The following is a 15,287-nucleotide window of genomic DNA, read 5'->3' on the forward strand; positions in this document are numbered from 1 at the left end:
TTAAAATTCAAGACATTGGATCATGTCACCCCTTTATCTGCAAGACAGAAAAACAACTGTGATTGCTTATACATAGTGCACAGTGACCAGGTTATACGTTTCCCATACCTTAACAAAAATGAACATATGAAAGTCTTTAAGTCTCACAGCTAAAGAAGACCTTCTTCTGGAACTTAAATAATCTTTGTGTTTCTTCTTTTGACTGTCTTCTGTATTTTTTCTTGATGTTTGGTCATCTGAATTGGATTTTCTTTTAAGTTATTCTCAGAGAGATTACATTAGCCTTTACACGAGCTACAACACTGCACATACATAAAATTTTCGTGAAAATGGCATTATGAACACCCTCAAATCCTCCCTGAGTCATTGCTAACCTGAACAGAAGTTCCCTGTCCTAAAAATTTTGCTTATGTTCTTTCCACTAAAGATGTTATTATACCAAGATTCTTCTAAAATATGTTTGACTGAACCACGGTGATTTATCAGAATAGTTTGTATTACTCTGTAAAATTTATATGCACTTTTTTATTTACTAGCCTATAAATGTGTGTCACATAAAAATTTTATTTATAAGGCATTTTATAAACTGAAAAGCAGTGAAAGCACTGGAAAAGATAAAAGAGCAGTGTTACTACCAACAGCTGCATTTGGAGATCCATCACTGAGCCTATTTTTCATCTAAGTACTGATTAACTCAATTTTATATACATATATATGAAATTACAATGTATTTCTAATTAAATGTATTCTATGCCACCAGACTTTATTATACAAAATTATAAACTATCCAGAAAAAAATAAATTGAAAGCAAGTGTACCTGTTTAGGTTTAATTTTCATTAGCTGTTTCTGAAAAAGCATTAATTGCAATTTTTAATTTCTAATTATTTGTTAATAAAGATTTCCTCTTCATTTATCCTGATGTTAAGCTAATCAATCTGGAGTTGTTATGGACAACTTTTTTTCTGTCATCTGTGCTCTTATTTCTTCTCTTCCAAACAGTAGCATATAGAATATTCTGTCATACTGTGTATGACTTGTATTTGCTATCCTTAATTCTCTCTTGTGTTCTCTCTAACCTTATCAGGAGCACTTCATACATTTTGCTGTATGAAAGTGAAAGTGTAACTACGGTTGGTGTAAGGTTACATTAAATGAAGTAGTAGTTTTGAAAAAAGTAACAACAAATAAGAGAATCATAACTACAAGCATATAAATGATCATTGAAAAAAACTTCAGGAAATCTTAAAATCTAACTTTCTGTTTGCAGCAAGACAGTCACCAATGATCACCACTCAACACCTCTTCAGCCAGGACAAAATCTGGCCAAGAATACACTTTTTTAGCCAAGTCTTTGTAGCCAGGGCTTTCTAGCCAAGACTAGAAAACTTTAAGTAGTTTGAATCTTTCTGAGATTGATCATTCCCCTCAAAAGTGGAAGAGTCCAGTCAATTTTAAATCACATTAACATACTGCTCATCTATCCCAGTTTCTGAGATTGTAAAAACTTTACTTGAAATAACGAATATTACTGTGTCTGCCATGCTCCCTTCATTAGATAAGCAATCTCTTCTGCACAGAATCTTTCTAGCATAGTCTTTATAAATAGGAAGTCCTTAACACATCCATGACATAAATAGCTGCAGCATTTTAACCCTACTTTAACCTTATACTTCCTTCTGAATTAATGGGAATCAAATTCAGGAGGAGGTAGTACTTTCTTCAGGTTATTTCTGAATATTTTATAATCAGAAAGAACAGATGGAAGCTAAAATCTTGGCCATTCTGAAGTCAGGAAGACTTGTAATTTCAATTTAGAGCTGTGAGAATGAGAGGTAAATAAGTTGTTCTCTTAAAAAATAAGGAAGAGTACAATGACTATTATTATTTACGATATTGTTACCTGTGTGAATTTACTCAACAGCCTAATGAAGGAAGAGGTGGAAGATAAAAGCTCACTCTAACAACAAAGTGAAGAAAAGAGATCTTACCTTTCCACTGAACCACCAGCCAATCTCCAGCATATGAGAAATCCTTGAGGCAACAGGGTATGTTCTACAGAGGAATGCATAAAAAGCATATTCACCTTGAAGAGAATGACAGAAAATCATCATTCTACTACACTTATGGCATGATTCTTGGAAGCATTAGCTTTTTTTCACTGTTATTTAAGCATTTCACTGCAGGGGAACAGTGCGCTTGCAGCCCAGAAAGCCAACCGTATCCTCGGCTGCATCAAGAGGAACGTGACCAGCAGGTCGAAGGAAGTGATCCTGCCCCTCTGCTCTGCTCTCATGAGACCTCACTTGGAGTATTGTGTGCAGTTCTGGTGTCCTCAACATAAAAAGGACATGGAACTGTTGGAAAAAGTCCAGAGGAGGGCCACGAGGATGATCAGGGGACTGGAGCACCTCCTGTATGGAGACAGGTTGAGAAAGTTGAGGCTGTTCAGCCTGGAGAAGAGAAGGCTGCGTGGAGACCTCATAGCATCCTTCCAGTATCTGAAGGGGGCCTACAAGGATGCTGGGGAGGGACTATTCATCAGGGACTGGAGTGACAGGACAAGGGGTAATGGGTTAAAACTGAAACAGGGAAAGTTTAGATTGGATATAAGGAAGAAATTCTTTACAGAGAGGGTGGTGAGGCCCTGGAATGGGTTGCCCAGGGAGGTTGTGAATGCTCCATCCTTGACGGTGTTCAAGGCCAGGTTGGATGAAGCCTTGGGTGACATGGTTTAGTGTGGAGTGTCCCTGCCCATGGCAGGGGGGTTGGAAATAGATGATCTCAAGGTCCTTTGCAACCTTAACTATTCTATGATTCTATGATTCTTAATAGCATCATTAGGAATTATTGCACAAACAATTTTCCATGCTACATTTTCAATCTTGAATATGTAATGATAGAATTGCAGTGCCCAGCACTGTGCAACAGAACTTATAAAGGACGTTGTAAAGCTAAATGACAACTAGTATCTTAAAAGGTTGACATTTATAGAGCAAATAAAAGGATTTCTGTTAACAGAAGGAACTTGATTTAAAGAAGACTTCGGTGCACATGGGATTTACAGAAATTGCTGTTCTATTTTGATATCCTGCTGGAACAATTTTCATAAGGATGTACATCAGATGCTCTTGATAGAATAATTTTTAATCAAGCTCTGTGATTTCTATAAATATCAGAAACTTTCTTCTTCACTGCTGAATAAAAAAAGAAAGAAATGTTACAGCAGTATGTCTTTTTATAGTGACATTAGGCCAAGAATCTTCTGCCACAGATAAAGAGGTTCTCTGTTCATAGGGACCTTACCAGTCTTGAGGTGTTGGCCTATATGAACCTCATGGAGTTCAACTAGGCCAAGTGCAAGGTCCTGCACTTGTGTCTGGCTGATCCCAGTATAAATATATGCTGGGTGATGAATGGATTGAGAACAGCCCTGTGGAGCAGTACTTAGGGCTAGTGGTGGATGACAAATCACACATGAGCAGGCAATGTGCATTTGCAGCCAAGAAAACCAATCATATCCTTAGCTGCAAAGAAAGAATCACGGCCAGCAGGTCAAGGGAGGTGATTTTCCTCCTCTACTTACTCTGGTGAGACCTTAGCTTGAGTACAGCATCCAGCTGTGTGGTCCTCAGTACAAGAGACATGGACATGTTAGAGGAGGGCCATGGCAATGGTCAGAGGACTGGAACACCTTTACTCCGAAAAAAGGTTGAGAATTGAGAGTTAAGATTGTTCAGACTGGAGGAGAAAAAAATCCACCGAGAGAAAGATGGGAAGAGCTTTTTTACCAAGGCATGTAGTGACAGGACAAGGGTCAATGGTTTTAAACTGAAAGAGGGTAGGTTTTGATTGGAGTGAGGAAGAAGTTATTTATTGTCACCAGTAAAGGCAATTTATTGATTTTTAATGCATACAGTTGAAGTCCCTGGTGAACTTTGCAGTGTTATCAATTTGCTTGTAATTCTTGGAAGTGAATGCCAGAAGTTACTATGTATACTAGATGCACTAGCGCTGTTCAGATCAGTGGTTTTGCAGAACTGTTTCCAAACTGTGCAGCATTACAGAATGTCTTCACTCCTACTGTGTTGCCATTAGTCTTTTATCTAGGATTGTTGCTTTTAATACTCTGAAATACATTGGACTCAAGTAACATGTAAAATGTTACATGTTTGGGACCTTGACATGCTTGTAAGGTGGGCTGATGCCAACCTTATGAAGTTTAACCATGTCAAGTGCAAGGTCCTACACCTGGGTTGGAGCAATCCCAGGCACAGCTACAGGTTGGGCAGAGAAGAGATTCAGAGCAGCCCTGCAGAGAAGGACTTGGGGGTGTTGGTTGATGAGAAAATGAACATGAGCTGGCAGTGTTCGCTCGCAGCCCAGAGGGCCAGCCGTGTCCTGGGCTGCATCAAGGGGACCATGACCAGCAGGTCAAAGGAGGTGATCCTGCCCCTCTACTCCGCTCTCATGAGACCTCACTTGGAGTATTGTGTGCAGTTCTGGTGTCCTCAACATAAAAAGGACATGGAACTGTTGGAACAAGTCCAGAGGAGGGCCACGAGAATGATCAGGGGACTGGAGCACCTCCTGTATGAAGACAGGCTGAGAAAGTTGAGGCTGTTCAGCCTGGAGAGGAGAAGGCTGCGTGGAGACCTCCTAGCAGCCTTCCTGTTATCTGAAGGGGGCCTACAAGGATGCTGGGGATGGACTCTTCACTAGGGACTGTAGTGAGAGGACAAGGGGTAACGGGTTAAAACTTAAACAGGGAAAGTTTAGATTGGATATAAGGAAGAAGTTCTTTACTGTAAGGGTGGTGAGACACTGGAATAGATTGCCCAGGGAGGTTGTGAATGCTCCATCCCTGGCAGTGTTGAAGGCCAGGTTGGACAGAGCCTTGGGTGACATGGTTTAGTGTGAAGTGCCCCTGCCCATGGTGGGGAGGTTGGAACTAGATGATCTTAAGGTCCTTTCCAACCCTAACTATTCTATGAATCTATGATGCGGGTGTTGAAACACTGGAATAGGTTTCCCAGTTGTGGAAGCTGTGGATGCCCCATCACTGGAAGTGTTCAAAGTCAGATTTTGATGGGTCTTTGAGAAACCTGTCTAATGAAAGATGTCCCTATCCACAGCAGGGGGGTTGGATTAGATGATCTTTAAATATCCCTTCCAACCGATACCACTCTATGAGTCTGATTCCATGAAAACTTTTTTGCGCAATTTGTCTTACTGTAAAGACAATCTGCACACTTACAGAAAGTACACTTGAGAGAGCAAAATGATCTGAGGACTTACAGAAAAGCTTTAATTCATTTGGATCAAGGGTGTATGAACTTACATGTCTGAAGAAAATCCTGCAACTTACATAAATGGACAGGGGTTTTTGTTGTAAAAGAAGAGCAACTGCTTTAGCTTTCCAATGACTGCACTGGAAACTTACAGCCGAGTAAAAATAACTGCTTCAGATGAAAGACAAAAAAATAACATCAGAAAATATGTATAAAGGAAGAGTATTAATGAAATAGAGCATAAGGGCCAAAAAAGACTCAGATTCGTATAAAAGGTTGTGGCAGAGTAAGAAGACAACAGAACAAATAAGTGAGAAAGCCTAGAAAGTTATGTTTTATTGCATGTACTTTCATTTCATAGGAAAGATAATGGTAAAGGGAGAGAGTAAGGGAATAAGGCATAAAATGAACCTCTAAGTTACAAAGGAGATAAAAAAAGTCATATTTTCTCTCACTTTGTCAGAATATACATAACACTAATCCATAATAGATTAAAGGGTATTTCCATATAGCCTGTCGTGGCACAACCAGTGCCTATGAGACTTTTGCAGTCATTTGGACAATTCCATGTCTAGTGAGTAACACACATATTGGTTGCTTTTGTAAACTGTCCACAGGGTTTATTCAACAAATAGCAAATTTAGTGTAATAATAAGAACGCTATGGGCTCAATCCAAAGCCTAACAAAATCAATAAGAGCAATTCAAACAGAAGGGTTCACAGTACTTTTCTAAAGTACTTTTTGAAAAAGGCAGTGGCTGACAGACTCTGAGCCTGACAGGATTATTATCTCTGAAGAAAATCTTGATAAGTCAATTCCCAAATAGTACCATGAAAGATATTCCTAACTTGGAGGGGGGCTGTGTGGGTTGATATTGGTTGGCTAGCTTCCTTTGGAACTGTACACTTTAAAAAATTAACAATAATATTAAAAGGATAATATTAAAATGATGAAATGATAACATTAAGGGATATTAAGAATGCCTGCAAAAAACCAGTCTTTTAAATTTATGTTTTTCATTTATTTTAAGCTTATACTGCAATTTTCCTATGTTTTTATTAAAGGTACAAATGAAAAGTAATTTTAATAAATAAAGTCATATTTTTAAAATATGTTCTTATGTGTGCTGAATATTCCTAATAAACAAGAGGGTTATATTCTTCAGCCCTATTAAAAAATAATTAAAACAATTCTGTAAATTCTGGTGAGTATGTGACTGAAAAACTTAATCTCCACACACAGAATGGAATGCAGAGGAACAACAGTAGATTGCAAAGCTCCAATTGTTCCCTGCTTTGGCTTATTCCTTTGCACAATGACAGTAGCCCAAGGGACCCTGTGGTGAAGAGGATACTGAAATCCAGGGGCAGCTACTGGAAGGACTCTGAGCCTTGATGGTGGAGGGATCCATACCGCACCTATATATACACGTGTATATATTCCCACTAAAAGATCTTCATCCTCATCAGACAGAGAGAACAAGATGAAGCTGTCAGTGCTGTTTGTGTTTGAGTGCTGAGTGTGTCTTTTTGTGTTGTTCTGTTCAGTTGGCTGTGTGTATATATGCGTATATTTGTGTGCATGCCTGCTGGGAATACCCTCTCATCTGGACTGCTGGGTGACCCTAGGGAAGTAGAGCTGTGGTAACGTCATGGTTTAAGCCAGTTGGCAAGTCAGCCACGCAGTTTCTACTTCCCCTTCGCCCCTGCCAGAGGGATGGGGAGGAGAATCGAAAGAATGTAACTCTTACGGGTTGAGATAAAAACAGTCCAGTAACCAAGGTATAACACAAATCAATACTGCTACCACCAATAACAATAATGATAAGAGAAATAACAAGGGAAGAGAACATGATACCACCTGCCGAAAACGAGTCCAACTGAGCAGCGCGTGCCCTTCTGGGTAACTCTCAGTTGCATCCCTGGGCATGATGTGCTGTGGTATGGAATACCTCTTTGGCTAGTTTGGGTCACATGTCCTGTCCCTGCTTCCTCCCGGCTTCTCCTCCTCCCCAGCAGAGCCTGAGACTCACAAAGTCCTTGGTCAGAGTAAACATTCTGACCAGCAACTGAAAACATTGGTTTTATCAGTACTATCCCCAGGCCAAAAGTCAAAACCACAGCACTGCACCAGCTACTAAGAAGGAGAAAAAGTGACTGCTGCTGCTGAGCCCAGGATAGGTATCCTTGCCTTCACTGGACTACCAGATTTGTCAACTCCTTAGTACTTTCCTGAAGAGCAATTTACAAAAGCTGATTCACAGGATGTTCAGTTTTATGAAAAGCTGCATTAATAATAATAATAATACTACTAATAAAACTCTACATAAGCTTTCAGAAATTCTTCTTTGTATATATATCTAGTCTGTTGGTAGAGCACCTAATGGCATTTGATAAAGTGCATCTGAAGTGGCCTGAATTATAAAGGATCTAGATAACAAAATATGATTTGGATTAGGGTTTTTAATTTTCTGATGACACAAATGTGCAACTGGCAAAATGCAAATGTTCATAGCGGTAGACTGAGACTCTATGTTAAGCCTGTTTTAGATGGGGTAGGAAACTAAATCCTAGCAATGATATAGTAATTTTAATTCTAACAAAATATGGAGAAAACTTCTAGAAAATTAGATGTGGAAGGATACTAATTGTGATGACATTATTGGTGAAAAAAAGATGTGTAAAGTAATGCTAATGCATTTAAATAAAAATAAATGTAATTTAGGATTATTATGCTTAGTAATGTTCCATTCTCATGGACCTTAATAGGATGGCATTGCTTATTTTTGAAATTCGAAATCATTACATATCAGTCATGAAGTTTGTTTTAAGCAGTAGTTTTAGAAGCACCAGGGAAAAACAAAAAAGGAAGACAAATGCAATATTAATATTTGTAATTTTCTTTCCTTTGTCAAAGGAAGTTGGACTGGTTTGGTGAATGTCTGGAGATTTTTACTCAGTATGATCTTAAGCGTAGTATATACTTCTCATTTGTTGCAGAAGATTTTGTATGTTGTTAGACAGATGTGACAACAGAAAAGACTTTTTTACCAAGGGGGTGATTGAACACTGGAACAGATAACACATGCGGATTGTTGAGTCTCCATTCCTGAAGATATTCAACAGCCTTGTAGGCATGGTCCTGGGCAACTGGATCTAGTTGGCTCTACTTGATCAAGTGGGTTGGAACAGATGATGTATGGAGGTTCCTTCTAGCCTCAGCCACATAAAAGCAAAATGTTTGTTGCCTTTACATAACATGCTGTTTTATCTGGCACCTTACAGCAAATGCATGTCAGACAGGATGGTCCTGGATTCAATGGAATTCATAAGCTAACACTTCCCACCTCAAAATCCTTCCCCTTAAGTGAAAAAAAAAAAGAGAAAAAATCAAAAGTAGATTGTGATTCTTTACAATAGAAGTATAGTGAGGTGGGGTGTGTGTGTGTGTGGTTTTCTGTTTTTAAAACAAAATCAGTTTTATTTTGAAATGGTAGAGGGATATGATATGAATAATCATACAATTAACTTGAAAAGACATGATGCTTAAAAACTCCTTTATTTTTTCCAATCTCTATCATCTAGTGCAAGAAAAGACAGTAGCACTCCACAGAAACATATTTTTATGTCACAGAATCCCAGAATCCCAAGGTTTGAAAGGGACCTCAAAAGATCACCTAGTCCAACCCCCCTGCAAGAGCAGGGTAACCTACAGTACATCTCACAGGAACTTGTCCAGCCGGGCCTTGAATATCTCCAATGTAGGAGACTCCACAACCCCCCTGGGCAACCTGTTCCAGTGCTCTGTCACTCTCACAGTAAAGTTTTTCCTGATGTTCACATGGAACCTCTTATGCTCCAGTTTACACCCATTGCCCCTTGTCCTATCACTGGACATCACTGAGAAAAACCTAGCTCCATCATCCTGACACTCACCCTTTACATATGTGTAAACATTGATGAGGTCACCCTTCAGTCTCCTCTTCTCCAAACTAAAGAGACCCAGCTCCCTCAGCCTCTCCTCATAAGGGAGATGTTCCACTCCCTTAATCATCTTTGTGGCTCTGCGCTGGACTCTCTCCAGCAGGTCCCTATCCTTCTTGAACTGAGGGGCCAAGAACTGGACACAATATTCCAGATGCGGCCTCACCAACGCAGAGTAGAGGGGGAAGAGAACCTCTCTTGACCTACTAACCACACCCTTTCTAATGCACCCTAGGATGCCATTGGCCTTCTTGGCCACAAGGGCACATTGCTGGCTCATGGTCATCCTCCTATCCACCAGGACCCCCAGGTCCCCTTCCCCTTCACTACTTTCCAGCAGGTCAACCCCCAATCTATACTGATACAAGGGGTTGTTCCTCCCCAGATGCAGGCCTCTACACTTGCCCTTGTTGAATTTCATCAAGTTTCTCCCCACCCAACTCTCCAGCCTGTCCAGATCTCGCTGAATGGCAACACAGCCTTCTGGCGTGTCAGCCACTCCTCCCAGTTTAGTGTCATCAGCGAACTTTCTGAGGGCACATTCAGTTCCCTCATCCAGGTCGTCCTTTGACCTGCACAGCTTTACCGGAAACCATTGTTTATTGAAATGTAGTGCATCTGAAGGGAAACAGGAGTCATTAAGAGAAAAAGGAAGCTATGGCCTATTTTCCAGATTCCTGTGTTCTGTGCAGCCACCAGAGGAAGATCACCACATGTAGTATTCAGACAATACCTTGTTTCTAATTGTATAGTTGTTACTGAGGTCTGGAGTTACATTTTCATTTTCAATATATAACCTGTTCATGCCCAGTTTCTGTATCAAAACATCATAAAGATGTGCATCAGGCCTCTCCAGTAACACGTTTATTTCCAGGGAAGGGAAACTTCAGATAGACAAAGTGGAAGAAAGCCATAATGTGAGAAGTGCCTACTTCTCAGGCTCTTGTGTTTATCACACATTAGCTGCACCAATGTAAACACTTTTATAGAAAACAAAACAACAAAAAAACAAAACCAAAACTTTCCTGTTTTCCTAGGAAAAAAGCTAGCTTTTTTCTTTTAGAAGGAAGAGATCCTTTTACCCTTAACTTCTTCTCCCAGATGCTCCTTACAGTCTGTAAGGGCAATTCCTGGTGTCCCACAGTTTGCCCATTTGTCCATTGGAGAGAGAAGGAGCTCTAGCCTTGGTCTCATAATGTTGACAGTATCACCAAACATGACCTGTACATATGCCACAGTAGCATTCTAGCATGCATTTTGAGCTAACATTTGGCTTAATTCTTGCTTATTCCTTATTTCCAGTACTTGAAACAGCATTGACTTCAGAGAGGGTATCATGTGTTTTAACATTGTAACAGACCTCAGCATCAAGTCTACCTCGGTCAACCCACTGAACTGCAAATAAATATACAATATAATAAACTGAATTTTTACTCTGGTAAACAATCCCATTCTCAGTAAACAAAAAGATCTAAACCAAGAAGACTCTTTCATCTTTAATTTACAATACAGCTAGTTGGAGATTTTATCGTAAATATTATTTTGCCAACTGCTTACAGAAACTACTCCTCAAACATTTTAGAACAGCATCTACTAGAAAAAGGACATTAGAGGCATAAATTCAAGATTTCATATTAAAATTTAAACACACACTCTTTATTATTCTAAATTTAATATGCTAAAATGTTTGTCATCTTGGGAGGGTTTTATTAAAAAAAAGATATGCTACTTGAATTCAGTATTAAGAAAACATAGATACATTACTTTACAAGCATGGGTATGCAATTTTTATTGCCTTTCTTCTTCAAAGCTGTTGGTGAATTAAATGATCAATAAAGCTCTAGAAAGCTGTTGTAATAGATAGGTTAAAAATTTAAATGCAGGAAATACAAGCAAATCCTGTATCTCCTTCTTCCTACGTATGAGATAGTTGTTAATTTTAGCTGAGCTGTGCTTTTGCTTTCAATGCTTTCAATTTTCAGATTTCTGTTATTCTATTTTAATTATTCAGGATAACATTCATACATCCATGTGTTTATAAAACACAAGTATCAAATATAAGAAATGCCATAATGAAGAACTGTTAGAGCTATGAAATTTTCCCCAGGATTTGAGGGGTTATTAGTTGTAATCACCACTTTCATGCATGTGTACCCATAAATCCACTGCAGAATGTAAAACATTGGAGTTTCATCCAGATTTCAAACTTCCAGCATAATGAATATGACGTTGTGTCACAATAAAACAGTTGTCTTCATCTGTGTCCACACTACTAAGTAAAATCAATAAATTTGATTTTTCTAGAATATTGAATAAAATTATCTCATTTTTTGAACAGGAGTCATATTACACTAGTATCCTTCCAAATCTAACTGCATAATAAATACAGAGTCTGATAGGCCAATATCAAAATCGAGAATTCCGAGGACAAGGAGAGTCATGGGGAAATTCCAGAATGATCAGAGGTTCCACTTAAACTTGAGAAGAAACTTCTTCTCAGTGAGGGTGACAGAACACTGGAACAGGCTGCCCAGGGAGGTTGTGGAGTCTCCTTCTCTGGAGACATTCAAAACCCGCCTGGACACATTCCTGTGTAATCTTATCTAGGTGTTCCTGCTCTGGCAGGGGGATTGGACTAGATGATCTTTTGAGGTCCCTTCCACAGTATCACAGTATGTTAGAGATTGGAATCTCTAACATACTGTGATACTGTGTGATACTGTGATCTGGAACATTAAACTATGTGACCCCAAATCCAATCTAATATTCTAATCCAAGAACAACCCCTTCACTTGAAATAAGGCCTTTAAAACTGTTCCTCATGTATCTTAATGAAAACTGGATTGATAAAGAAGGATCTCACAGAATTTAATTTACTTCTGCAGAGATTATAACAGTGAGTTATAATTTATAGTTTAAAAGCACAATGCATAACAGGCAGTATACTAATGCCAGTTATTGCTATTGCAGCTAATATGTCCTCACCACATGCTATACATGATTCTGGAATGCCAACATATTTCCAAATGTTTTTTTTATTTCTCTTATTTCCGCTAACTTGGAATAGTATGTGTTGGAGAAGATGACCGGAATCAAAAGAAAGATTCAGTATGAGTTATGTGTCTTGTTCACTTTAATAGAGCAAATTTACCATTTTTATACTATTGATCCAGGTACACGCGACACTACTTGTCCTATCATTGGTCAGGTTAACTTGTCCACGAGCTTAGTTCTAACTAGTGATTGGCTAAGCTTATCTCTGTACGCAATTCTCTGCATCAGCAGAGTACATTCCTTGCAGTTAGCTAGTTCCTGATTATATGTTCCTCTTCAAAATTTCCAGTGCCAGCTTCCTTCTTCAGCTATGTTCAAGGACAGTTCAAGGTTGCTCAGTTACTTCAGCTAACTCCAAGTCAGGGTTGTGCAGGCCATCATAAGAGTCCATGCTCTGGTTCTCTAGCCTCAAATAGGGCCCATGTCCTCGTTTCTCGAGCCATTGCTCCACAGTATGGAGTGATTATGTTGCAGTATCATCTTCTGAATAAGATGTGGGGAAAAAATCTAGTCCATCAGGTAGCATGTACTAGGCTGGTTGATGCATACCTTCACTATAAACTCTTCGTCTTTCTCAGTAATAGATTTCTCAAAAAAGACCACATGGAGTGTCTACTCTCATATAGCTTGTTCCACACAGAGTTCTGTAGATGAATTTGGTTTGCAGTTCTTTTATTACTACCTTTCAGTCTGAGATCTGTAATGGATGGGTACCCACCTAAGAGTTGATCTCCATTTGAGAGACATAACAAAGCACATTTTTGTCAAAGTGTATTCAATAAAGTATATATATTTAAGTTCCTTGTGACTATTTGTTGGAAAGAGGCAGGAAAAAGGGTGCAGCTTCTATGATGCTGGGGACCCTGGCCAACATTCTTGGTGTGGACAACAGTGAGATCGTGAGAAACTGCATGGCCACACAAGTAAACAGTTACAGAGCTCGCATAAAGCTGGTTGTTTTTCTAAGGGTGAAAAAGCAGGACTGTCCTGTAGCTGAATCCGAAGCCTCACTTATGGGTGGATGCACAGTGTAGCAATTTTCCCAATTACCTGAGATTCCTGTCATCAGCTCCAATGGGGTTTCCCAGCTGGAAATGCGGGCCTGCATGATGATTCGGCAGTAATTGTTGATGTACTTCTTCTTAATCACAATTCTTTCTGTGCAGTAATTGTTTGATGTATTGCTGATTTTCCTCTGTGCTATACATGTATATTTCTCTGATTTGCTTCATTGTGCTTATTTAACATACATATACATATGCACACACATATATATTTATACATATGTATTCATCTGATTTGTTAGTGGGATTGTTTGCTTTGGTGTGCTTGTTTAATAAACTGTGCATGTTATATGGCTCTAGTGTGGTCATTTTGTTGAATACCCTGCCTGTTTGCAGAAGATCACTTGGTCATCTATCTGCCGTATTTTCTGGCTATGTATTGATGTGTTGTACACCATATATAAGAATTACTGTTGAAAAAATTCAAAAACTTAATCTTTCATTCAAATTCAATTCAGCCATTGATTTAGTATACTGTGGTGCTAAAACCCACAACAAAGTAAAATTATGTATAAAAACTCTACAATTTAAGATCAAAGCATTTTTACCTAAGCAGAGAGAAATACTTACATATACGTGCACATATATATGCATATATACATATATATACACATTTTCATAGATATATATGAATATATATGTATATATATGTGTATGTATATAATATATATAATATGTATATTATATGTGTGTATATATATATACACACACATGGACACAGATACACATATTCAGTGGAGAAGGTAATGCTTCTGCAGTATTGCTGATACGATCAAGATATATCTATTAATTTTTCCATTTCTGTAAAACCCCTTCAGTGGTCAGAAAACAATATTTTACACTGTGGGCTATTCCAGCATGCTACTACTTGTGTCTGAGACTTCAAATAGCACATATTAATTTTATAACGTCTCAAGGGAACATCTTGTCAACACAGGCAGTCAGCAGAGTACCCGCAAGTCCATTCTCACCAGGAGTCAACTATGGACAAAGAAGACAATTTGAACATTACCATAGTGTTTCTAATACTGTATTTCATAACAAATGAAATTAAAATTAATCAAATAAAGCCATCTGCTAAGACATTTAAATAAGCTTTTGTTGATAACCATACGGACATTTGATGTCAAAATTACTTATTACATATTGCAAATGTGTGAAAATCATCTTGATTTTATGGTGAAAAGCTGTGCTCACATTCAGTATTACCAAGCAGATCAACAAACACGCTATAAAGTAGTCTAGTCAATAAAACATTGGAATAGCATTATTTTTATTTCTTGTGTGCTTTTACAGTCAAATGTACAAACTGAATTCTTTTAATTATTCCCAGATAATAGCTTCTGAGGAGGTGCAAAATGTCTTACAAGAATGAAAATAAGAAACAAAAATTAGGGAGAATTTATTAGCTGGATAAAAAAAGATAGATCTACAAAAATTAGTTGAAAAAAAAAAAAAAAAAACAACACCAAAACCACCAGAAAACGATATTGCAAGGTCATTTGATGCTAAACTGTAAAGAAAGACTTCCTGGAACTAAGCAGCATCATTAATACCACAAGCATAATGTCTGTGGTTAACAACGGAGTTACAGGGAAAAGAAATATGGATCATATTTTTAGAAATACAGATCATTGTCGTGGTTGAAGCCCAGACATAACTCAGAACCATGCAGCTGCTTGCTCATTTCCCCCTCTTCCTTCCCCCCACTCCCGGAGGGATAGGGAAGAGAATCAAAAGAATGTAACTCCCGTGGACTGAGATAAGAACAGTCCAGTAACTAAGGTATAACACAAAACCACTACTGCTACCACCAATAATAATAATGATAAGGGAAATAACAAGGGAAGAGAATACAACCACTCACCATCCGCCGACTGATACCCAGCCCGACC

This window comes from Psittacula echo (assembly GCF_963264785.1).
Source record: "Psittacula echo genome assembly, chromosome: 3".
In the NCBI taxonomy this organism is placed as follows: domain Eukaryota; kingdom Metazoa; phylum Chordata; class Aves; order Psittaciformes; family Psittacidae; genus Psittacula; species Psittacula echo.